General features: G+C 43.6%; 1 protein-coding gene and 1 long non-coding RNA gene across 8 annotated transcripts in view; both read right to left on the bottom strand.

Annotated features, from left to right (window-relative positions):
• The window catches only part of LOC131410027 (ral-GDS-related protein-like), a 209,055-nt gene that overhangs the window by 52,158 nt on the left and 129,854 nt on the right, over positions 1-27,043 (bottom strand). The window lies entirely within an intron of this gene.
• LOC131410032 (uncharacterized) overlaps positions 1-27,043 on the bottom strand; it is a 96,634-nt gene that overhangs the window by 32,810 nt on the left and 36,781 nt on the right. The window contains exon 1 of one of the 2 annotated variants that reach the window (XR_009221135.1): positions 16,190-16,332. The exons of the other annotated variant lie outside the window; for it this stretch is intronic. This is a non-coding gene — a long non-coding RNA (uncharacterized LOC131410032). Of the gene's footprint in view, positions 1-16,189; positions 16,333-27,043 lie in introns of those variants that run through there. 2 annotated transcript variants of the gene reach the window in all.

Consider the following 27,043-nt stretch of genomic DNA (forward strand, 5'->3'; position numbering starts at 1 on the left):
GCCTCTGTCCCTGTCTCCCTGCCTCTCCCTGCTGCAGATTCCCAGGCATATTCTGACACTGCACGAGATCCTGGCCCACTTTTCGCGAGCACATCGAGCCAATAGCTTGGAGAACGCCAGGGCTAAACTGGGGGTGCTGTCTGGGTGAACTCAGCTCCCAGGTGCCCCCCCTGGTGGACAGGCCAGGGCTGAGGATGCTCCCCAGTGGGAGTTTGCTGAGCCCCAGATGGTAAAATGTCATGTTCAGGTTAGGATCCCAAGGAGTGGGTGTTGGGGGACCCCCAGCCTGTCCCACCTGGAAGCAGGGACACGGAGCAATCTGAGGAGTTCATAGCTCAAGCCCAGGGGGCACTTGGTGGGATTGTGTGGGTGGTGTGCTGTCCCTGGCACAGATGGGGTTCGAGGAAGGGCCCTGGGCACTCACGTGGGCCCGCCTGCCAGGGTGGGGATCCGCCAAGGGACTCACAGGCACTCTACCAACTTCCTCTGTTCTCCAGTGCCAGTGTGTCACAACCTGTGGTATAGGAGCCCCAGAGGGGGTCCTGGGTGATGGGCCTTCAAGTGCCAAAGGCTGCAGTCAACAGCAGGCAGTGACATGGGTGGACAAGCCCATGACTTGTCCAGTGTCAGAGGCCCCAGCCCTCTGGTCAAGGCCCCTCTGCTGCCCCTCTTTCAGTCCCCAAAGCCCAGGGGGAAACTTCCTCTGCCGGGTCAGAAGCAGAGGGATCAGGGAGGAGGCGCCTACGACAGTACAGGCAGCAGTTGACGGTGGCCTGCACCAGGTGGTGGTATGAAGGTGAGCAGGAGGTTCAGATTCTGGGTGTGTTTTGAAGATGGAAACAACAGGATTTTCTGATGCATTAGATGTGGGGAGAGAGAAGATGGGAGTCAAGAGTGATTCGAGAGTTTTTGGTTGAGCAAGCACAAGGTTGGAGTTGCTGCTAACCAAGATGGGGAAAGGTGCAGGAGGGGCAGGTGTGGAGGGGAAGTCTTTCTTGCTTCATTGGAGCTTTACTGGGGGCGTGTTGAACTTGAGATGGACAACAGTGGTGGAGAGGACAAGAAGGGAGGAGGACGTTTGGGTCTGGAGTGTAAGGGAGTGAGCCATTCAGGAGCCATCAGGTCAGAGGTGGTATTTAAAGTCACATGAGTGGTGCGATCACCAGGGGAGTGAGTTTAGGCAGGAACGAGGTGCGTACCAAGAGCTGAGCCCTGGGGTCTGCACCTTATGGAGGCCAAGAGATGATGAGCAGCCTCATACGCAGTGATGGGCTGCCAGAAGCTGCAAGGGAGTGTGGTTCTGCAGCATGTGGGGTACAGTCCCCAGCCCTGCCAACCACTCAGTGCCCTAAATGTCTTCCCGTGTCCAGCAAAAGGCAGCCAGTAGGGCCATGTCTCCCAGCCTGGCAGTGGGAGGACCAGGCTGGACTAGGGCAGAGCACAGGCCCCGGAGTGGAGGTTCATTCAGGGAGCAGATGTAATCAGAGTGTGATTGCAGACTAACAGAAACCATTGTGGGGTGGGGACCCCAGTCCTCTCATACCCCAAGGAGCCAAATCCTGCACACTTCCCCAAGGAGAAGACTTGGGGCTCCAGCGAGGCTCCTCATCCCTGTGGGATGCCCTGTCCCGGTGCGGGCAGTTGCGAGGAAGGCACATGGGTGCCAAGGCATTTATCCTAAGATTCTGATCCCCTTTCCCAAAGCCTACTCATCCTTTGTTCCACTTGATCACCTGCATCTGACCTGAACACAACCTTAATGGCACAGAAGTGAGTTTTCCCATCGCCCTGACAGCAGCCCTTTCATGCTCCTCTCTCCCCTTGGGGGACTGAGGAAAGCTCCCAGCCAGGCATGAAGCCATCAGATAACCAACCCTCTCTGGCTGTGCTCAGAAACACTCCTCTCCTGGGGCTGGGTCTCTCCTACCTCTGGCCTTTGTCCCGCTTTTTCTCCTGAATCTCATCTGTTGGGCTCACTGTAACCCAGGTCGTCACTTCCAGTTCCCCCGGGAGCCTGTGGCCCTGGGAACTCCTCCCCAGCTGCCTGGACGGTGTGGCTCTCAGCACCAACTCCAGTTGGGGCTGGCAGGAGTCCTGAGCAGCTGCAGCTGGCACTTGTCTAACAGTGAAACTAGTGTTGCTACTCTGGGATCGCCCCCTTGTTTGTAGCAAATACAGCCCTCCTCAGCAAAATCCCCACCCTCGTCAAAAGAAATGGTTCTGCTTACTTTTGCTCACCTCCAAATATGAATCCCTATCCAGGGAACTAGCATATCCTTGAAAGGTGCCTCCCTGTGCCCCGTCCCTTCCAGAAGAGGGCTAGGGCCTGGGCTGCTGAGAAGAGCATTGCTGGGAGAGACAGACAGACTGAGGCTCCTAAGGAAGAGACTGCATCTCCATGCCCCAGTCTGATAATCAGAAAACAATGGATAATAATAGTTTTATAATAACACCTTTGCAACCAGTGATACTAGCAACAGCGATCACGGCCTTTACTCAAGCGCCTGCCATGTGCTGGGCCTGAGGTCAGCAAGTGAAATGCATTCTCTTCCATCCTCACTCCGACCTTCTACAGGTGAGCAAACTGAGGGTCGGAGGGGCCCAGTAATTTGCTCATCACGCTGAGTTCATTAATTAGAGATGCAGCTCGACCAGTGTCATCTCTCATTGCTGGGAGGGTTAAACTGGACATTGTCTACTACCACACACATTAACCAGCCCTCTTGGTGATATGGTCGTGGTTGTAGAATTTGAGGCATCAGCAGACAAATAAGAGGTTTTGTGCTTTTCTTGGAGTAGGTGGGGTAATTTCTCCAGAAGCTCCTCCCCACATGATTACTAACCTCCTAAGACTCCTGAAAACCCACCAAGGCTCTTAGCAAAGTTGGTAACTCACAGGCTTCTTTTCCCACCACTGCTATTTTTTTTTTTTTTGGTAAGGAAGATCAGCCCTGAGCTAACATCCATGGTAATCCTCCTTTTTTTCTTTTGCTGAGGAAGACCGGCTCTGAGCTATCATCTATTGACAATCCTCCTCCTTTTTTTCCCCAAAGCCCCAGTAGATAGTTGTGTGTCATAGTTGCACATCCTTCTAGTTGCTGTATGTGGGACGCGTCCCCAGCATGGCTGGAGAAGCAGTGCGTTGGTGAGCACCGGTGATCCGAACCCGGGCCACCGGTAGCGGAGCTTGCATACTTAACCGCTAAGCCACGGGGCCGGCCCCACCACCAATGCTATTTTTAAAAAGCAGTTAAATGGCGCCACCTCCTGGAGGAGGGGTGTTGCGGCAGTCAGAACAGGACAAATAAGAGAGTTGTCCTTCTTTCTAGATTAAGGGGCAAGGTGTGTCTTGCTCCCCCCAAGACGTGCTGGAGCCTAATGGAGTCAGTCTTTCCGTGAGCCAGCTGGATTGCCAGGTGCTCCAAAACTAAGTCATTCCAGGGCCCAAACATTAAGGAAGCAACTGTATAAAGTGCATTGGGAGAGGGGTGGAGACATTAAGTGCAAAGGCCCTGAGGAAGGATGGGTGGGTGGAGTTCTATGGATGGAGATAAGCCCAGTAGTGGTGTGGAGATCAGAGTAATGAAGAAAGGTTGTTTCCAGTACTCCTGTCCTCCCAGTTTTGCCATCTCTGTTCCACGTGGTTCAGACTTTTAAATCAGACCTGCTTTCTAGCTATTAATCTCTATTTACATTTCCAACACCTGTCTCCTTGGGCTATCAAAAGGATGATGGGAGATCATGCCCCTAGAGTGCCCTGCAGAGCGGGCATTCAATATGCATGCTCTCTCCCCCTTTGTGAACACAGGATCCACCTGAGAATCCTAGGCTTTCTTCCTAGGTCTGGCCAGAGGCCTGGCATTACCTTCTCGCTGAGAGGTGGGGGCAGCCTGTCTCTGACATTTTCTCTCTCCACAGGATAATGCACAATGAAGTAAATGAAACACAGAGCATCCAGGAAAACATAGCCATGGGGGGCATGATTGTCGAAGGCTGTGAGACCCTCCTGGACACCAGCCAGACTTTTGTGAGCTGGGGCATGGCACCCTGCCTCCTCCCACCCTCATGGTAGGCCCCAGCAGTGGTGGCACTTGGGGACACCACAAGTTGGTTTGGCTACCATGTGCCAAAATCTGCCAGCGTGATTGCAGAGTATTCCAGGGCTGCTGGAGGAATGTGACAGCTGTATGTGGATGTCAGTATCTGCACACATGGATGCAGATATTACTGGTTTTCACAGTGCCCTTCTCTCCAGATGTACACATGATTCTTCCCAGATGCCCTTGATGTGTCTGTGGATGTCATAGTAAACACTGACATGTCCTTTTGGGGAGAGAGGAGTGGAGGATGGGGACAGATACTGATTGGCCTGGTGAATCACAAGCATGTTCAGCATCCGAGGGAAAGTCATGTGGGTCAGTCCCTCTGTCCCTTTCTCATCATCCTTGGCCACTTGCGGGAGGCTGTGTTCACAACGGTTCTCAGGGGTAGGAGGTTGCCTTCACCCTCAGCCTCCACTCTCCTTGGGAGCGGTGTTTGAGAGGCACAGCCTTGTGAGGGGGCAGCTAGAGGCTGTGACTGAGGGGACTGACTTCCAACTCAGAGACGTTAGAGCCGCAAGGAGTTTGAGGGTCACCTCTTCAGATTCCACTTGCTGTGGGACCCTCAGCTTCTGCTTGCATGCCCCCGAGGTGACCTCCACCTTAGATGGGCCTCCTGAGTTCCTTCTATCCAGCCCTGGGACTCGCTGAGCAGATGAAAGGCTCGCCAGCACGTCCTGCGGCCTGCGCAGCTGCCTTTGGCCCCTGCTGCCCTTAGCAAGGGTATCGTTGACTTGGAGTTTTGCCCCAAGCCCCTCTGTGTGGCCCCCTGTGCCTTTTCCCTAGGCCCACCCTGTGATCTGCTGAGCCCAGAGCCAGCCTCCCTGTGTCCTGGCTCCCCCTGAGCTGCATTGGGCCCAAGCTGGAAGAGGCCCAAAGAATGACCTCTCCTGGGGTGGGCAGTGTCACCACAGTCCAGGAATCTGCTCCATTGCCCTGAGCCTAAGCATTTCCTCCCCTCCTGAGGGGCTGGGCTGGACATGAAGTCCAGACAAGGTGGCCCAGCAAGGTGCCAGGCAGTGATGGACGTGGGCAGGAGGCAGGGTGGTGGCCTGGAGCAGGTCTGGGGAGATAGAACGTCAGGGAGGGCTTCCCAAGGAGGCATCACTGGAGTCGAGTCTTGAAGGGTAAGGTGAGCTCACAGGGTGGATGGGGTGAAGGAAGGCCCTTCCAGGCCAAGGAGCAGCACTCAGGAGCCACAGGTAACTTGCCCTGGAACTAGAGTGGGAGCACAGAGGGGAGGCGATGGTAAGGAAGGAGAAGTGATCCCAGTGGTATAGCCGCCATTAATGGCTCATTTGTTGAATGATTCAAGTCCTACGTGATAGGAGTTCAGACAAGACTAATCCAGTCTGTTTCTATCTCTTCTGTGTTTCTCCCAGTACAAACAGTAAGTACAGGAATCTACATACATAAATAATATATGTATATTTTTTGAATAATACAAATCACTAGACTGAATAATATATTGAGTTAAATAATATAAATATATATTTAATGAATATATAATGAATATGTATAAGTATGTTTATATATATATGAATTATAATATAAATATATATATGATTTAAAGGAATATTCAGACATAACAGTAATTTACAGAATTGATAAAAGACTCCTACTCTAGATTCAGGCAGCTGAATACATCTCAAGCACAACTAAAAAAAAAAAAAAAAATCTAGAGCCAGATCCATCCAGGGAAACCAAAGAACACTAAATACAAAAGAAGATATTCGAAGCTCCACAGAGGAACAGAACACTTACAGAGACTTACATTTAGACCTATGATACATTTCTTAACAATGGAAGGCAAAAGAGAGTTGGAATAAATCTTCCAGGTACAGAGAGAAAAGAACTTTCAGTGTATATCCAATCAAACCATACCTCAAGAACTAGGGTGACTTAAAGATATTTTTATGCAAACATTTACTGAGGGTATTACCACCAACAAATGCTCATTAAGGATCTTCTAAAGAATATACTTTAAGGGGGCCAGCCACCTGGTGTAGTGGTTTAAGTTCAGCACGCTCCGTTTCCAAGGCCTGGGTTCGTGGGTGGATCTACAACACTCATCAGCCATGCCATGGTGGTGACCCACATACAAAATAGAGGAAGACTGGCACAGATGTTAGCCCAGGGCTAATCTTCCTCAAGGAAAAAAACTTAAAAAGTGAAAACTTTCTTCTTTAAGAAGAAAGAAACTGATAGAGGAACTGCTAAGAGGTAAAAATGGATCGTGAGGATAAAAAAGGGTAACATCTGAATAAATCATTGAAAGCATGACTTTAGCAAACAATAATAATATTGACAATGTATAACAGATGGAGTTAAAAACTAATGACAAGAGAACTTCTGTTTTAGAGGAGACTAGGACAGGAAAGCACACTTGCTGCAAAACTGGACACAGGCAGATAAATTATAAATATATTTTTAGAGCATCAGACAACTTCAGAATCAACCAACTAAAATTCCAGAAAGAAGAAAAAGTCTTTTATGTGAGCAAGGATATTTATCTTTCTTTCCCCTGGAGGCGTTTTCTGATTCTAGCTGGTTGCCGAGGATCTGGCTTGCTCAGTCAGAGCTTTGGCTAGGGAAAAGAGAAACTAGCCAAACTTGTAGTGATTCTGCAGGACTGGTGTGGCAGAGGAAACCTGAGGGCTTGCAAACACACAACTACTCTTTCTCACAGCACATGTGCTAAGTTTTGGTTCCGCACAGGAATCTGAGGAACTAGGCCAAAATCTTCCACAAAACAAAGTGAAACGTCCAGAAGTGGTGGAAGTGGCCTAAGTCCAACATACTGCTAGTCTGACCTTCAGGGAATGTGCCATATTGTGAAGCGATGTAAGGTAGGAGGCTGCAGAGCTGCGCTGAGATGTCTGAAGGATGTAGCTGAATTTTCTGTGGGCTCCCAAACCTGAAGAGAGAGAGATCTACCAGACTTAGAACCAGACCCCTGTGCGGGGGAGAGGAGCACAGCAAACAGGAACGGGGAAAGCGGAAGGGCTGGGTTTACTAAAAGTGAGACCCAGCCCCAACTCTGATCAACGTCTGATTGGACTCAGGTGATCCAACCTCACTCTGTTTCTCATCGAAGGACAATAAGGTCATGTGGAGCCTCTCGAGTTATGTTACACAGACCTTCCAAAGACACTGGTGAGAGGATGGAGAAGGCAAGCCACAGACTGGGAGAAGAGCTTTGCAAATCACATATCTGACAGGACAATAAATAACTCTCAAAACTCGGCAATAAGAAAATCCAAGTTTAAAATGGGCACAGATTTGGACACTTCACTAAAGAAGATAAACAGATGGTAAATAAGCACATGAAAAGATGCTCAATGTCATTAATCTGAGAAAAATGCACATAAAAACCACATTGACATACCGCTACGTAGCTATTGGAATGACTAGAATTAAAGAGGATGAACATAAGAAGTGTTAATGAGGATGGAAAGTAACTGGAACACTCCTACATTGCTGGTGGGAACACAAAGTGGTTGGAAAACAGTCCATTAATTATTTATTTATTTATTTATATTTTTGTGAGGAAGATCAACCCTGAGCTAACATCCATGCCAATCCTCCTACTTTTTTTCTTCCCCAAAGCCCCAGTAGATAGTTGTATGTCGTAGTTGCACATCTTTATAGTTGCTGTATGTGGGACGCGGCCTCAGCCTGGCCAGAGAAGCGGTGCATCGGTGCAGGCCTGGGATCCGAACCCGGCTCGCCAGTAGCAGAGTGGACGCACTTAACCGCTAAGCCACGGGGCCGGCACCTGGACAACAGTTTTAAAGTGGAGTTTGTTATGCTGCTGTAACAAACTAGCACAAATTTCATGGCTTAAACTACTCAGAAGGTGTGTTTTGTTGATGTCTGTGTGTGTTTAGAGAATTCAAGTCACTGTGGGCTCTGAGTGGTCTGCATGTGTGTCTGAGTTTGTGTGTATGTTCTGAGTATCAGTGTGCATTATCAGGTGTAGTTTACAGTCTGAATGCTGATGGTCATTTGCAAATAGTGTGTGTGTGGGTTTGTTGTCAGCATTTCCATGTGTTCAGATGATGTCTGTCATTGTAGGAATGTGTGGAATAAATATGTTGTTACAGACTAGCATGGGCACCAACACTGTTTGCCTGTTACTAGTTCAACACTCAACATCCCTGAAGAAACATTGAGTCCAGACATTCACAGGCCCCATCAGGCCCACAGAGATCCTACTCAGCTGTTTTCTTCCCATCACAGAAATGTGAACAGGTAGCCAAGGACCACTTGATATTTGAAGAATTCCTCTAGCATGAAAAATGGAGCAAGAAACACATACACTGAAGTGAGGGACTAAAGGAGCAGCAAGGAAATCCAGAGATCATAGTGAAACTTCAATTGCATATCTAGTAACATCTTCAAAACAATTAGACATGGGCCGGTCCCATGGCCTAGTGGTTAAGTTCAGAGAACTCCACTTCAGCAGCCCACGCTCCGTTCCTGGGAGTAGACCTACACCACTCATCAGTGGCCAGGCTGTAGTGGCAACTCACATGCAAAATAGAGGAAGACTGGCACATATGTTAGCTCAGGGTGAATCCTCAGCAAAGAAAAAAAGAAAAGATAAAACATCCATTAAGTGTATATGTATGTATTGATGTTACCGCACAATATTGGGGTTCTCTTTCCCAATGCACATTAAAAAAGCCAATTATTCTGGCATCAACTTTTGGGAAAAGAATTGTAGCTTTATTTTGTGAGATTTATCTACAAGGAGACAGGGCTCATGTGTCTGTCTCAGATCTGTCTCCCCGATGCAAGGCTTGGGGCACAATTTATGGGATGAAGGGCAGGGTGGTCTGACATGTGGAGGTAGATGATTGGAAGTAAGGAGAAATGAGGTAATTGATGATCATCACAAACAAAGTCAAGCTTTGTGGCTCTTCATCTGATGTGTGTTCAGAAATTGGCAGTGTTATGATGATCTGAGGATGGAGCTTTTAGCTCCTTGGTATAAAAAATGGCATTTATTGAGCATTTGCGCAGGCCTAGTTGATGGGTTGGTGGTCTCAACTGGCCTTAACTGGACTAGGGGTCTCAGTTCCTGAAAGAAAACTCTTAACTACTCTGTTGATAAGAAGGAGTCAGTTGAACTGGTCCTGGAGGGCCCATGGTTATGTTGGTATATGCATATATATGCATATGCATGAGATTATCTGTATGTGTGTTAAATATAGAGTATACACAAAGCCAGACTCTAGTTAAAGTGGTCAGGACAGATTTTAATCAGTAATATACCACTGCAATAGGGAAGAGGGAACAGGATGAACTGAACTCAATTTGATTTGTACAGAAGTGACTGGCCATTTGAAAGGGAGAATGAGGGAGCAGGCAGAGGGGTGAGCAGGGGCTCAGTCGAGTCAGGGAGGGGAAAGTTACAGTGTTAGTCAGTGCAGTGTGATCTGGCCAGTTGTGTCTGCTGGTTGGAAATGATCAAAGTTTCACTTCTCTCCTCTCACAGAGTCTGGGACAGACACCCTGTCCTCAGCTCAAGGAATGGCTCTCAGGACCTTGAGAAATGCACTCCTGGGTTATTGGAGACACATACAGAACTGAAAAGGACAAAGGAAATATTCACAGTTGTAAGCACTTTTGGGTAAATGCTCTAAGAAAAGGATGTCAGGGGCCAATGATCGAGTGTTGGCCAGAACAAACAGTCAATTCTTTTGGCTGCCTTGAGCTTTCTCTGGCAGGCACTTTAAGGGGGCAGGGGTCATCCTAAGGAAGTGGATTTGAGCTGTTAGAAACTATGTCAGCGTTTAAGTCTTATAACGTGTGTGGGGGGGTGAAATGATTTGTGCTGAGAGGCCATAGTTATAATTGGCCAAGATTGAGACCTAGTCAAGAAGAGGGCTCAATGGAGCCTGGCTTGAGTTTGGTCAAGTACAGGATCATATATAGAAATAAGATATGTACATTTTTTGAATAATATAAATCATTATATTGAACAATATGTTGAATTAAATAATATATATTTAATGAATATATATTGAATGTGTATAAATAAGTATGTGTATATATATTTGAATTAAATCATATAAATATATAGAAGAGAGTGACATCAGCATCATGGCAGAGTGAGCTTCCCCTATTGAACTCTCCTCCTCTAAGACACAACAAAAAGGACATTCATATTCCAACAGAAGCTATTCACAAATAATATAAATATATATATGATTTAAAGGAATATTCAGACATAATAACAGAAGATTCCAGGGCCAGCCCCATGGCTTAGCGGTCAGGTGCACGTGCTCTGCTGCTGATGGGCCAGGTTTGGATCCTGGGCACGCACCAATGCACCCCTTCTCTGGCCATGCTGAGGCAGCGTCCCACATACAGCAACTAGAAGGATGTGCAACTATGAAATACAACTATCTACTGGGGCTTTGGGAGAAACAAAAAAAGGAGGAGGATTGGCAATAGATGTTAGCTCAGAGTCAGTCTTCCTCAGCAAAAAGAGGAAGATTAGCATGGATGTTAGCTCAGGGCTGATTTTCCTCACACACACACAAAAAGAAATTTCCAGAATTGATAAAAGACTTCTATTCTAGATTCAGGCAGCTGAACACATCTCAAGCACAATTAAAACAAAAAAATCTAGAGTCAGATCCATCCAGGGAAACCAAAGAACACCAAATACAAAAGAAGATATTCAAAGCCCCACAGAGGGACAGAACACTTACAGAGACTTACATTTAGACCTATGATACATTTCTTAACAATGGAAGGCAAGAGCGAGTTGGATTAAATCTTCAAGGTACAGAGAGAAAATAACTTTCAGTGTATACCCAATCAAACCATATCTCAAGAACTGGGGTGAATTAAAGATTTTTTTTTTTTTTTTTTTTTTGTGAGGAGATCAGCCCTGAGCTAACATCCGCCAATCCTCCTCCTTTTTTGCTGAGGAAGACAGCCCTGGGCTAACATCGGTGCCTATCTTCCTCCACTTTATATGGGACGCCGCCACAGCATGGCTTACCAAGCAGTGCGTCGGTGCGCGCCCGGGATCCGAACCAGCGAACCCCGGGCCGCCGCAGTGGAGCGTGCGCACTTAACCGCTTGCGCCACCGGGCCGGCCCCTAAAGATATTTTTATGCAAACATTTACTAAGAGTATTACCACCAACAAATGCTCATTAAGGAACTTCTAATGAATGTACTTTAAGGGGGCCAGCCACCCAGTGTAGAGGTTTAAGTTCAGCACGCTCTGCTTCCAAGGCCTGGGTTCATGGGTTCAGAGCCTAGGCGTGGACCTACACCACACATCAGCCATGCCACGGTGGTGACACACATCAAAATAGAGGAAGATTGGCACAGATGTTAGCACAGAGCTAATATTACTCAAGGAAAAAAAATAAAAAGTAAAATGAATGTACTTTAACAAAAAATTGATAGAAGAAATGCTAAGATGTAAAAATGGATCATCAGGATAAAAAAGGGTAAACATCTGAATAAATCATTGAAAGCATGACTTTACCAAACAATAATAATATTGACAATGTATAACTGATGGAGTTAAAAACTAATGACAAGGGAACTTCTGTTTTAGAGTAGACTAAGACAGGAAAGCACACTTGCTGCAAAACTGGACACAGCCAGATAAATTATAGATATATTTTTAGAGCATCAGAGAGCTTCAGAACCAACCAACTAAAATTCCAGAAAGAAGAAAAACACTTTTATGTGAGCAAGGATTTTTATCTTTCTTTCTCCTGCAGGCGTTTTCTGATTCAGGGTGCTTGCCGAGGATCTGGCTTGCTCAGCCCGAGTCTCGGCTAGGGAAAAGAGAAACTAGCCAAACTTGTAGTGATTCTGCAGGACTGGTGTGGCAGAGGAAACCTGAGGGCTTTCAGACACACAAACTGCTCTTCCTCACAGCACCTGTGCTAAGTTTTGGTACAACACAGGAATCTGGGGAACTAGGCCAAAAGCTTCCACGAAGCAAAGTGAAACCTCCAGCAGTGGTGGAAGTGGCCGAAGCCAAACATACTATTAGTCTGACCTTCAGGGAATGTGCCATATTGTGAAGCGATGTAAGGTAGGAGGTTGGAGAACTGCGCTGAGATGTCTGAAGGGCATAGCTGAATTTTCTGTGGGCTCCCAAACCAGAGGAGACAGAGATCTACCAGACTTAGAACCAGAGGGAGAGGAGCACAGCAAACAGGAACAGGGGAAAGCGGAAGGGCTGGGTTTACTAAAAGTGAGACCCGGCCCCAACTCTGATCAACGTCTGATTGGACTCAGGTGCTCCAACCTCACTCTGTTTCCCAAGGAAGGAAGACAAGTTCATGTGGAGCCTCTCGAGTTACATTACACAGACCTTCCAAAGACACTGGTGAGAGGATGGAGAAGGCAAGCCACAGACTGGAAGAAGACTTTTGCCAATCACATATCTGACAGGACTATAAAGAACTCTCAAAACTCAGCAATAAGAAAATCCAAGTTTAAAATGGGCACAGATTTGGAGACTTCACTAAAGACGATACACAGATGGCAAATAAGCACATGAAAAGATGCTCAACGTCATTAATCATGAGAAAAATGCACATAAAAACCACATTGACATATTGCTACGTACCTATTAGAATGACTAGAATTAAAGAGGTTGACCATACCAAGTGTTAATGAGGATGGAAAGTAACTGGAACACTCCTACATTGCTGGTGGGAACACAAAGTGGTTCAGCCTCTTTGGAAAACAGTTTTAAAGTGGAGTTTGTTATGCTGCTGTAACCAATTAGCACAAATTTCATGGCTTAAAAACAACTCAGATTTATTGTTTTACAGTTCTGTAGGTTAACAGTCTGACACGGGTCTCCTTGGACTATAATCAAGGTGTTGGCAGAGCTGGGTTCTTTTTGGGGGATTCTAAAGGTTAATCCATTTCCTAGCCTTTTCAAGCTTCTAGAGACAACCACATTCCTTAGGCTGTGGCCCCCCTCCTCCACCCTCAAAACCAGAAACTCTGCATCTCTCTGGCCCTGCTTCCCTTGTTGCATCTTTTTCTACTCTGCTGCTTCTCTTTCCCTTTTAAGGGCCTTTGTGATGCACTGGGCCCACCTAGATAATCCAGGATAATCGCCCTATTTTGAAGTCAGTTGATTAGCAACCTTAATTCCATCTGCAAATTTAATTCACCTTTGGCAAGTAAACTAATATATTCCTATGTTCCAGGGATTAAGACACATTTGTGGGCCATGACTTTGCTACACAAACAGTTTTTAAAATAAAGTTAAACATACACATACCATGTGACCCAGCAATTGCACTTTTAAGTGCTTACCCAAGAGAAGAAGACTTATGTTCACACAAAAACTTGTTTGCAAAGATTTATAGCAGCTTTATTCATAGTCAAAAAAGACAAAACTGAAAATAACTCAAATGTCCTTCAACTGGTGGATGGACAAACTGTGGTACATTCATACAATGGATACTACATTCAGCAATAAAACAGAAGGAAGTGCTGATACAGGCAACAACATGGATGAACACTAAAATGAATGTATTGTGCTAAATGAAAGAATCCAGACTCAAAAGGCCAAATGCTGTAGAATTCCATTTATATGATATTCTAGAAAGGACAAACCATAGGGAAAGACAGCAGATCATTAGTCTCCAGGGGTTAAGGGTGGGGGAAGAGTTGACTACAAAAGAGCAGCTGAAGGGAGTTCTGGGTGCTGGAACTGTTCTGTATATTGAAGGTGGTAGTGGCACAGCTCTCTGCATTTGTCAAAACAGTTGTAACAAGAGGAAAACAAATACATCATTGCTCACCCATCAGATTGGCAAACCTTTAAAAATCTGACAATGCCAATCTGACAATTCCCAGGGCAAGGATGACCCATACACTGTTGGTGGGAATGGAAATTGTTAAAACTTCAGAGGATGATTTGGCTGCAGCTCGTCAAGTTGCCGATGCACATCAGCCTTTGGCCCAGCAATCCACTCACAGGCAGGTGTCCATTCTAGGGAATCCATGGGTGCTCGAGGAGACACACATAAGGATAGTCATTAGACATGGTAGGAGAATGAATTAATTGTAGTTAGTAGTTACTTTAAAAAGAAAGGAAAAAATGCATATGGGAAAGAATCAACCCTGCTGGCTACATATATGATCTGAGAAGGCAACTCATTAGTTTGTCTCCTTAATAGTATGTATACAGCACAGAGAGCACTGTACTAAGATTCTGGAGACAAGCATCCGAGCATTTACTTCCAACTCTGTCACTAAGTAGCAGTCAGACTATGGATGACTTAATTCAAGAAACCTCACTTTCCATTTCCTGGAAAATGAAGAGTTTAGGCTCTACAACCACTGAAATTATTTCCATCTCCACAATTCTATGATTCAATAAGCCAACTATCAAAAATTATATTCCAAAGTACCTATGTTGAGAAACTGTTTTTCCCAGATACCCTGAAATCAGAAACTATCAGAGAAATAGGACTTCTTAATATGTTGATACATAAAATGGTCCAAATTTCTTGGTATGTCTATGACCAGCTTGTTAATCAAGATCGTAACTCAGAAAGAGCGTATAAGCAGCTAAACCCACCATATTGACTCGAGTCACCCTCAGGTAAAACTAATATATCTTCTCCCATTTTAACATTCCAAAACAAGTTCCCCATACTAATGAGTCCATCTTGTCAAGTTCAGGTCTGTCTAGCCAAAAGTCATTCATGTATATGATAAGATTTACTTGATTTTTTAACAAAGATAAAATGATGAATGGCTTTTTGTATTTTGCCTGTTTCATCTATAAAGCTCTTACATTACAATTTAATAGCTTCAGCCTGCTACAATAATTTAAAGAGCCTTTTGAAACTTGTAATATGCCACGTCCAACATGATCTAGTAAAAAAACCAGTAGTTCAGAATCCAAAAAGCTTAGTTAAAAATTTCAGTACCACCAATACTTACACTTCAAAGACACCAATAACAAGTCATTTGTTCCTACTGCAGAATTTAATAGGTTATTAACTTCTGTAATCATCCAAAAGCATAATTAGGATGTTATCATTAAAATGTATTTTTTTAATCAGAAATATTAAAACTAATGATTAAACTATTAAATAATTAACTAAATATTAAAACTAATGGCAACTAACGATCTGTTGTCTTTCTTTATGGTTTATCTTTTCTAGAATATCATATAAATGAAATCCTACCGTATTTGGCCTTTTGACCTTTCACCATGTCAGTCAAACCAAAATTTCAAAATTCTTGTTCTATGGGCTTTCCAAATCTAAATTCTTACGATTCTAAATGAGTACGGAGACAAAACACACACTACATACTACTTCTAAAAACCTCCTCCTTATCCGATTTTAATTTTAGCACCAACTGCCAAGAAAAACCTTTCCACTGAAACCAAAATTCCATACACATTATGTCAATCATCAATTGATCAGTCATCAATCTATCTTAACCAAAGGTGAGTTATTATTAGGAAGTTACATAATTTTCACCAAGGATTGTTTGAAGCTCCTTTCATTAAATGCAGTTTACAACAATTCACAGGCTTCAAAGTTCGCCTTGCAAATATAGAGTCAATTATCAGAAACCATTAATGGGATTAGGCTTTTCTATAAAGGTGGTCCCAAGGAAGTAGGAACGCTTATTTGTTTAAAGAACGCAGTGAGGAGCCCAATAGCCTGCGCGGAGTCAGGCAGAGGAGCGCTGACCACGGGCGTCTTCTGAAGGAAAGTGTTCACCCCGGGATGTCGCGACCTGGCCTAGACGGGGTCCTGGGGGAGCGCGAACTCAAGGGCGCGCACAGAGGGCGGGCGACTCCCTGCCGCCCCCTGCACCTCCGCTGGGTGGGCAGGAGGCCCTGCCGAGGTGGGGCCCCGCCAAGGCAAAGGGGCCCGCCGGCCAGGCGACGCTCCTCTGCTCCTCCAAGGGACAGAGGTTTGGCTCCCCCGCCTGAGGCAGCCCGCCAGCAGCCCCGTCCCCATCCGCCGCCCCCGACACCGCTCTCCCGCCGTCAGCGGCGGAGATCTCCTCGCGGAGCCCGCCGCCCGCCGCCCACTGCCCACCGCATACCTCGGCGCCGCCTCCTGCCCAGCGCTCCTCCACACTGCAGAAAGGAGAGCTCCACAGCGCTGAAAATCCTGGAGGAAGGATCCAGAAACTGCCAATCCCCACACACAAACCAGCGCAGCCGCCACCTCCGCACCAGGGACCCTGCCTCCAGTGCAGGCGCGTCACGCAGCTCTCCAGCTCGCGGCCCCTCTGCCGCTCTGAGCGCCGGTTCTGCGCATGCGCGGGCCTCTGAGGCTACAATGAGAACGGCTGGGGGGCGGTACGGCCTGGGCATGGGCGCGTGGTTACCGAGGTGTCCATGAGACGCGAGCAGGAGCTGGCTGGCGCTTTGCAGCCCTTGACTCTGCTCTCCCTGGATGACCGTCAGCTCCTGGAGAAGATCTGCCTTCCCTTGAGGCGGCTCCTCCTGTCCTGAGAAGTGCGTCACATGATCTAACATTTGTTTAAAAAAGAATGATGACATTCTTAACACCTGAAGTGTGTCGTGTCCCCAGAAGAATTCTCTGCTTCCCCAGAAGACTAGACAGCGAGCAGCTGGGACCGAGTTCTGACCCAGGAAGGAAAGACGCTGAGTGCGAAGCCGTCTCCCCTCCGCCAACTCCTCACCCTGATCTGTGGCCTTGATGGGGTGACAGCGCTGGGGACTTGTGCAGGTGACAGTGCTCAAGTGTTTGCCCACGGTATTACATTTCTTATGGTTTAGTGGTTAAAAGAGGAGGCAAGCTGTCAGTTTTTTAGACAATTTCACTTGCAGAAATGTCTTTGGACAAAGAAGTTTGTTTTCTTCTGATTTTTATAATCAATAACAATAATTAAAATACTTATTTTCTTAATCTCATTGGCATGCTAAAACAAACAAGTCACTTGGTTTTCACCAAATTGTCCACATTTTCATTAAAACTTTGGAAGTATTGCTGTTTGAGGTAAAGAAAGCACCTGGGAAGAACAATTACCCTTAGTTGATATCTTCCCAGATAAATGGACAAACACAGAGCTATGAGCCGTTTTGACGGGCCTGGCAAATCCAGTTTGAGTTCTAGAATGGATCATCCAAAGTAAGGTTAAATTAGTAATTTTCTGAGGAGTTTGCAAGTAAATCATCATGTTGACTTCATCAAATAGGTCTGGTGATTTGAATGAAGTTTGAGTTTAATGATAAAAGTTTTCAAGAGACTGAGAAATATTAAGTACACGTACTTAAAAACGTGTAAATTAAAGTAAAGCCTGGCATTATCCTCTTTAAAACTGAGTCACAGAAGCACTATTGTCAAGGTGTGACAAGGAATAGAAATGTTTTATAGAGTCAATTCTTCACTTCTAAAGGACCTAATGTGACATTCTAGAAATCTCCATAGTCTTTCAGTCATCTACATTTAAATTGCTCAATTTATATTTTAAAGACTAATGAATCTGAGGGCTAAATATTCAAGGTCATTGTTTAATTGTTTTTCATTGTTGCAAAGTACATGGGTATAAAGTGTGGCTGAAATCCATGGTCTTGGAGAAGAAAAATATACAGAACTTATTTATCACTCTCACAGTGTGTCCTGACTTAATCCTACAAATGTTCCAAGAATAAAGCCTCAGTGAATTCCATTCTGTTCTTAGATATGACATTTCATTCATAATGAATGTTCTCAAATTAGGCTCCAGCTAGTAATTATGTTCCTGATGCAAATAGGCAATAAAAAAGAATCCGTATTTGATTAAATTGGGCTCAAGAGGACCACTTAGAACCAAAATTTGTTTTTGCTTTGTTTTTCTTTATCGATGTCTTTCTTTCTCCTCAGTGGATTTGGCAGATAAATGACACAGAAAGCTGAGAGACTGGAGGGCAGGGTCTTGAAGAATATGGGGTTTCCTCATCTTCAAGATCTTTTTATCTTTCAAATTCTATGATTTTTGCTATTTATATAGGGATTCATTTTTTTCCATTATTTCTAATAGTGATCATAATAGTGAAACTAACAAAACTTAGCACCTGTGGAACATTTTTCATCGTAAAAATTTACGTTATTCTGACAACTTAATATTTTAAAAAGCCATTAACAGCTAATCTGATGCTTAGAGGATTTTTAGGGTAGTGAGACTGTTCTGTACATAATGGTGGCTACATGTCACTATATGTGTGTCAAAACCCATGGAACTGTACAACACAAAGAGTGACCCTCAAACTAGGCTCTGTAGTTCATAACAATGTATCAATATTGTTCATTCATTATAACAAATGTATCACTAATGCAAGGTGTTAATAATAGGGGAGATGGGGCTTGGAGGAGAGGAGAGGGGCAGTGCGGTGGGTGTATGGAACGCTATGTACTCTCTGTTCAATTATCTGTAAATCTAAAACTGTACTTTTAAGAATCAAATTTTTTAAAGTTTTTTTGAAAGGCACTGAAAGGTAATTTAACAGTGTAAGGCATCTATTTTGTGCAGAAGGGCAAGGAAAGAAGAAGGTGAAATGATTTAAACAGTTCACCTTGTGAAAGTTTGAATTGTGGTGTGTTTCTGAAGCCTTGGACAAGGGCAGGACATAGACTTTGAGACAGGAATGAAATAAAGGAGAAGGAAGACATCAGCGTGATCAGACCTGATCAATTAATATTTAGGACAAATTACTATATTGGGTGGATTTGTTTTTATTTTCTTTGCTTTTTAGAAAGCTTACACCTTTCTATGAAAGCCACACGTGCACAGTATCAACAGGTGTGTTTCCTACCGAGCGGCACCTGCTTTTCTCCCTCTGCATCTTCTATTCCTTTACCCCGCCTCTCACTACCTCTGACTGATGGTCGCTGTTTCTATCTCCCTTCCTCACTCTCCCTCTCTCCTTTTTTTTTTTTTTTTCCTCTTTGTGCTTTCTCCTCTAACACATCAGACTAACCATAACCTTCCTGGTCATTGTTTAGTTCCACTGAAAGAAGTCAGTGGTTTCCATCAAGAAATGATAGATCAGTGTTCTGGGAAAATTTTCTCTATTTCAGCTACTTCTCCACCCTCAATCTGAAGCAGGAAAATTTCTTGAACGTTGAACCAATTTTTTATATTTTTTTCTTTTTTGAATCCAAATTTCAGAGCTCCTGGTTGTATTGGAAAAATTCCTGAAGAAGGCTGCCTGGAGTTGAGCGGATAGTTCTTCCTATAAAAAGAACCATAAAAAAGAATCCTTATTTTGTCCATGGGGCCTCAGGAGAAGCCCTCGTGAGAGAGGAATCCTTGCTAACCCTATGTTGTACCTAGGACTGGCTTCTCCTAAGACAGTGGTTCTCGAACTCCAATGTGCATTAGAACTGTGTGGAGGTCCCCTACAACACAGAATGCTGAGCCCATCCCAGAGTTTGTGATCCAGTAGGATGGCGGACCCGAGAATTTACGTCTCTGACCATTTCCTAGGTGATGCTCCTGAACCAGCTACACATTGAGAACCACCGGCTTAGAAACCTTAGGTTTCAAAGGATGCTTTCCTTGAGCAGACAGCCAAAACTATCAAAATCTTAATCAAGATTCACCAACAACTTCAATGTGTTGGCATTTGGATCTAGAGGCTCCTGAGTTGTAAGAGACTAAAGCAAAGATTACGCTAAGTTCAAGGTTTGTGACTCTCCTAAGTGTCGCCCAATTCCTTTGCTTGCTTCCCTTGTCCCCTACCTGGCTAGGAAAGAATATTAAAAACAAAGCCAGCTTTGATTATTTAATCTTCAGTCAATTAAGACATTTTTGAGTAAGATTTTTTTTGACAGAATAGCCAACTTTCTTTTATCTACACTATTGGAAACAAATTATTAGTGATAACAATGGTTATTTACTGAGGACCTAATATGTCTCAAGCCCTTTACATACTTTTATTCCTCTGCTTCTCAGAACCCTATGGCATCCCAGGTGTGTTCACTGTTTCTCCACCACTCCTCTAATGAACCCCCCAGACCACACTCATATTTGACTTCACCATGCCTTCTCTCATTTAATTTAGCAGTAGATTAAAATTACAGAAGAAACTTGAAGGGGTCGTGAACCCCAGCAGGAGAAGGTCTAAAGTCTATCCAGGACAAATGGCTTAATGTTTGTTTCTGAGAAGTTTCCAGGGACAAAAACTCCACAACCTCCAGAAACTAGTTCTGTTTTGAATATTAATATCTCTAATCAATGATATACATTAATTAATTGGTTTTTTATTGATTGGTTGATTGTCTGCTATATTACTTTGCCATATGATAAAATTTTTCTTCATGTTATTTAAATAATTTTCACTTTATATCCACTTTTTAAAGTTAGCCTTCTCTGGACTTCCTCATACATTGAAGATGGTAATTGTCACCTATTAACCTTTTCCTCTTCTGTTTAGATAACCTCAGTTTCTTTACTGTATTAAAAATATTTATTAAGTGTTGTGCTTTTTTTCTCCAGTTCTTCTCTAGGTTCAATTTATTGGGTAGTATAGTGGAAAGGTGACTTCAGAGGTCCTGTGTGGTAAAGAATCATCTTTGTACTGTACTCAATGTGAATAAAATCTATACTACGTTTGTGTTCAGTCTAATCTGGAATCTGAACCTTTCCTTCCTCCCTCCCTCTACTGTCTGGAATAGTTAATGATCCCAGACCTAGAGTTTTGCTTGTGGAAAGTGTTTGTTGTTCTTGTTGGTTAGTTGGCTTGACGTTCTAACAATTCAATTTATTTAGTAGATATGTCAGTTTTCCTATTTTATGTTTTTTTTGTGTGTCAGTTTCAGTATATGGGTTTTTTATAAAGTGAATTTTGACCTTTGCTGTCTAATTCGTAGTGCTAAGTATTTCACAAAATGGTGTATCTTGTTAAGATCTAAGCACTCTGTAGACAATACTTCTTATTTGATTTCTGATACTGGTCATTTGTGTTTCACTTCTTTTTCTTTTCCTTAATCAGTGTTGCTAGTGGTTTATTAACATTATTAATATTTTAAAAATAACTACTTTTAGCCTGATTTATTTCTTTAGTATTTTTCTATTTCATTGATTCTTATCTTTATTATTGTTTCCTATCTGTATTTTTTCCAGTGTTATTCTCTTTTAATTCTTGGGACAGAAGCTGAGATTGTGGATTTCCTGTCTTTCTTCCATACTCATACATTCATTTAAGGCTACATACAATGTAGCTGTGTGTATTTCTAAACTCTGTGCTACAAGCCATGTCTGCCCCATAGTGTCTCCAGCCCATGAGCCTGCAACCATGCCAGCCTTTGTGTGTCTCCGTCCCTCTACCTGAAGCTCATATCTTGTGTCGAGTGTCACCATCTCATATGACTGCAGCCCATGTCTGCCCTGTTGTGTTGTCAAGATTTTCTCTCCCCTCTGTCCATACCACCTCTCCAAAGTCTCCATTCCTTGTTCCTGTAGTCCTTGCCAACCCATATGAGTCTCCATCCCCTCTCTCTAAAACCCATGTCAGACAACTAATGTAATTCTCTCATGTACCTGCAGCACGTATATTTTCCTCGAGTGTCTCTATCTCCTGTGCCCACATTTTATACCAGACCTCACATGTCTCTCTCATTCCATGTGTCTGCATCCCTTTCCACCCCTGAATGTGCCTGTCCACTGTGCTTCAGCCCATGCCAGCTCGTGTTTGTCTACATTCTCTGTGCCTCCAGCCTATCTAGACAACCAGTGTTTTCATTTACTGTTCCTCTAGCCCCTGTCTGAACTCGTATGTTTCCTTACCCTGTGCCTGTAGCCCATGTGTGCCTCAAGTGTCTTCACTCAGTGTCCCACGCTTGGGTGTCATTCACTTGTTAAAGGACATATTGGTTCCTTCTAGGTTTTGGCCACTGTGAATAAAGCTGCTTTTTAGATGTTTTTAGGGGTCTGTGTGTGGATGTATATTTTCACAGTAGTTGGAGAAATACACTGCTGCACAATTGGTGCACCATATAGTGACACTATATTTAGCTTCACAAGAATTAGCAAGATGTCTTCTTAAGAGGTTGTATTGTGTGTATTCCCATCAGCAGTGAATGAGATTTCTTATTGTCCTAACCCCTCACCAGTAATTGGTATTGTCAGTTTTTGTTTTTTAGCTATTCTACTAGAAGAGTAGAGTATCTCATTGGTGTTTTAATTTGCTTTTTCTTAATGCACAATGGATTTTATTTTCCAATAATTCCTTGTTGTTGAGCAATTTTTATTTGCCATGTATATATATTTTTTTGGTAACTTGTCTATTCACATTTTGGTCTATTTATTTTAATTTCGGGAGTTTGTTTTCTTGTTGTAGCATTTGATTGGTTCTTTGAATATTTTGCATACAGGTCTTTCTGCAGATATGTGTTTTACAAATGTATTATCCTAGTCAGGAGTTTGTATTTCCACTCTGTGAATGCCGCCTTTCCCAGATTGGACAGTTTAAATTTAACCAAGTCCACATGATCAATTATTTTCTTCATGGATTGTGCTTTTTGTGTTGTATATGAAAACTAATCATCAAACTGTATATCATGAAGATTTTCTCCTGTTTCCCAGTATGATTTTTACAGTTTTACATTTTATATTTAAGTTGATGAGTGATTTTGAGAAAATATATGTCTAAGGTGCAAAGTTGGTGTCTTGGTTCATTTATTTCCATAGGGTCATCCTTTTTTATCATCACCATGGTTGATGATGACTAAAGACCTAAAAGACTATTATTTTTTATGTTGGAGTGCATTTATTGTCTTGACCAAGATCAAGTTGTCTGTATTTGCAGAGGTCTGTGTGTGGACTTTCCGTGCTTTTTCATTTACCTCTATGTCTATTCATTTTATTTTTTATTTATTTTTTAATTTTTATTTGTTTATTTTTCCCCCAAAGCCCCAGTAGATAGTTGTATGTCACAGCTGCACATCCTTCCAGCTGCTGCACGTGGGACGCCGCCCCAGCATGGCCAGAGAAGCAGTGCTTCGGTGCACGCCTGGGATCCGAACCCGGGCCGCCAGCAGCGGAGCGCGCGTACCCAACCGCCAAGCCATGGGGCCAGCCCCATTCATTTTAAAATATCACAGTTTGGATCCCGGGCGTGCACCGATGCATGGCTTCTCCGGCCATGCTGAGGCTGAATCCCACATACAGCAACTAGAAGGATGTGCAGCTATGACATTCAACTATCTACTGGTTCTTTGGGGGAAAACAATAAATAAATAAAATTATAAAAAAAAAATCACGGTCTCTTGATTATTGTAGTATTGTAAAATATCACAGTCTCTTGACTTTGTAATTAATCTTGACATTGAGAAGTGTGAGTTCATCAATTTGTTCTTCATCAGGGTTGTCTAGACCACTCAATGTTTCAAATGAGTTCTTCAATATCTACAAAATAGCTTGGTGAGATTTTCATTGGAATTGCACTGGATCTTTAGATCAATTTAAGATGAATTGACATCTTAATAATATTGTGACTTTTGATCATGAGCAAGGAATATATCTCAATAGATTTATTTTTCCTTTATTGTTTTTAAGAGTGTCTCATATTTTTTTCCACAGATATCTGTAAATATTTTATTGGATTTACACTTGAGGATTTCTTTGTGTATGTGTGTGTGTTGTTAACGGTATTGTTTCATATTCCAATTATTTGTTGGTATATAGAAAATCAACTGAATTTTGTATCTGAATTTGAACTTCTCTTCATGATATCTCTATAAATTCCCATCTGGGCACAGAACAGGGGGCTCCGTTTCTGTTTGAACATCCCAAATCACGACATTGAATAATCTGAACACTGAATTTCAGCCATTCACCAGAACTGCCAAGGCACACAGCCACCACTAACACTGCAGTTACAAGCCTTTTCTGAGAGACATGCCCTCGGATTCATTAAAGAACGCCCATTTTCCACTCGGCCTGGCAGTGGCAGTTTGGCAGGAAGACTGCAGAGCCCTTACAGGCTTGGTCCTAGAGCTGAGACAAACTATCCCTGTCTTCCATTCCTAAAATGGAGACTGACCTGAACCTCCCTCGGCTCTAGGAATTAAGGCTGTCTCACACATAACTTCCCAGACACACTGCAGTTACAAGCCTTTTCTGAGAGTCATTCCCTCGGACTCACTAAAGAAAGCCAGTTCTCAACTCAGCCCGCCAGTGGCAGTTTGGCAAGAAACTGCAGAGCCCTTAGAGTCTTGTCCCTAGAGCTGAGCCAAACTATCTCTGTCTTCCATTTCTGGATCTGAGACCGTGCAGAACCTCTCTCAGCTCTAGGAATTAAGACTGTCTCACACATAAATTCCAAGACACACTGCAGTTAAAAGCCTTTTCTGAGAGGCATTCCCTTGGATTCACTAAAGAAAATCGGTACTTGACTCGGCCTGCCAGTGGCAATTTGGTGAGAAACTGCAGAGCCAGATTGTATGTATAACTGAGATCAAATGGTATTTGTCTTTCTCTGTCTCAGTTATATCACTTACTATAATGACCTCAAGGTCCATCCATGACATTGCAAATGGCAAGATTTTTTCATTTTTATGGCTGAATAATATTCCATTGTAAGTATATACCCCATTTTCTTTCCTTTTTTTTTGTGAGGAAGATCAGCCCTGAGCTAACATGTGCCAATCCTCCTCTTTTTGCTGAGGAAGACTGGCCCTGTGCTAACATCCGTGCCCACCTTCCTCCACTTTATATGGGACTGCAACACAACATGGCCTGAGAAGCGGTGAGGCAGTGCGCACCAGGGATCTGAACCCCTGGCTGCCACAGCAGAGCACACACACTTAACCACTATGCCACCAGGCCAGCCCATACCACGTTTTCTTTATCCATTCATCTATTGATGGACATTTAGGTTGTTTCCATATCTTAGCTATTATAAATAATTCTGTAATAATCACAGGGGTGCATATATCTTTTCAAGTTAGTGTTTTCATTTTCTTCGGATAAATACATTGAAGTGTATCTATTTTTAATTTTTTCAGGAACCTCCACTGTCTTTTCCATAGTGGCTGCACCAGTTTAAATCCCCATGAACAGCACACAAGGGTTTCCTTTTCTTCACATCCTTGCCAACACTTATTATCTCTTGTCACTTTGATGATCACGACCCTTACAGGTGTGAGGTGATAGCTCTTTGTGCTTTGGGTTTGCATTTCCCTGATGATTAGTGACATTGAGCTCCTTCTAATGTACGTGTTGGCCATTTAGATGTCTTCTTGGGACAAATGTCTACTTAGTCCTTTGCCCATTTTTCAATTGGATTGCTTTTTTGTTATTGGGTTGTATGAGTTCTTTATAAATTTTGTTATGGGTTGTATAAATTTTTTATAAAATTTAGATATTTAACTCTTTATCTGATACATGGTTTGTAAAACTTTTCTCCCAGCCTTTTGATTTTGTTGGTTGTTTCTTTTGCTGGGCAGAAGCTTTTAAGTTTGATGTAGTCCCATTTGTTGATTTTTTCTTTTGTTGTTTGCAGTTTTGGTGGGGTATCCACAAAATCATTGCCAAGACCATGTGGAGGAGCCTCTTCCCTATGTTTTCTTCTAGCAGTTTTACAGCTTCAGGTCTGAGAATGTCCAAAAGGCCGGGAGGAGCAATGTCCCTTTTTTTCGGGGCTGAACAGATTCAGTCTCTCATTTCTCTATCAAGAAGTTTTGTTCAGACCTTATAAACACAATTCTTCCCAATTTTAAGCCAAATTAAAAAGGTCAGCCTCCCCCATTCACTCCAAAAGTGCCCCTTAGGCTCCCCTGGTCAAGGAAATTCCCCCTGGGTTTCTCGTTCCTAGGAATTCCGCCCTAGGTTCCTCTGACCTAGGGAATGTACCAGTACCCCCTTAAGACACCTAGCCTTAAGCCTTGAAAACAGCTCAAATAAACTCTGAACTGTTGACTTACAATAAGGAGGTCCAGGTTTCAGGAGAACTCACTGGGGTCACCTGAAGAATGCAGTGATCTGGAGGGCACAGTGGGCCCCTGTTGGTACCCAATGCCAGTTCAGTGTAGATTCCAGGTGGTCTCTGGTGGGTTTCTCTGAAATCCTGCCATGACTACACCAACAAATGTCTACGTAAATAATCCATAATCAATGTATAAATCAAAATTGGAGTGAGTTTACTATGAGCCGCCTTTTGAGGACCATGGCCCAGGGCCTTCCTTCCCTAAGGAAGGAAGGGCATCAACGAAGTGGGGTGTACAGAGCAGTTATATGCTGTCAAAGAGCGTGTATCACATAGGATTGTAATGTCCCTTTTACTATAGCGACAAGATCGCCCTGTCAGACTGCCCTGCCAGAATAGCTATTGATGGACACAGCAGGGAGCAGGTCTGCTGTCTCAATGGGCTTGGCTGGTGTCAGGTCTGTTGTCTCAAACTGGGTGGTCACAGGATGACTGCAGCAACCAAGTCCTAGCTTAGGGAGAAATGCTCATCCTTAAGGTTCTGCCAATGAGGGCATCCTTATCTTAAGGGCATATTCTCTTCTCTTTGGGACATGGGAAAGCAGATACACAATGCAGGCGACAGGCCCCTTTGTAAAAACAAACTCCGGCCAAATTAGTTTTACCCCAAATGGCTTTCTCATGTGCTCCAATATATCCTATTGCTTGCCATTTATTTATCAGTTCCTTAGTACTCATTGTGTGTCTGTTATGTATACAGAATATGTAATATCCTGGGGAAAACGGGGGTTATAGGATATAGTGTCTGTAGACAAGAAGCTTATTACCCTACTTGGAAAATAACTACATTTCTTTCTGTTTTTTTGTGAGGAAGATCAGCCCTGAGCTAACATCCATGGTAATCCTCCTCTTTTTGCTGAGGAACACTGGCTCTGAGCTAACATCTATTGCCAATCCTCCTCCTTCTCCCCCCCCAAAACCCCAACAGATAGTTGTATATCATAGTTGCACATCCTTCT

Source organism: Diceros bicornis, chromosome 9 (genome assembly GCF_020826845.1).
Source record: "Diceros bicornis minor isolate mBicDic1 chromosome 9, mDicBic1.mat.cur, whole genome shotgun sequence".
Classification (NCBI taxonomy): domain Eukaryota; kingdom Metazoa; phylum Chordata; class Mammalia; order Perissodactyla; family Rhinocerotidae; genus Diceros; species Diceros bicornis.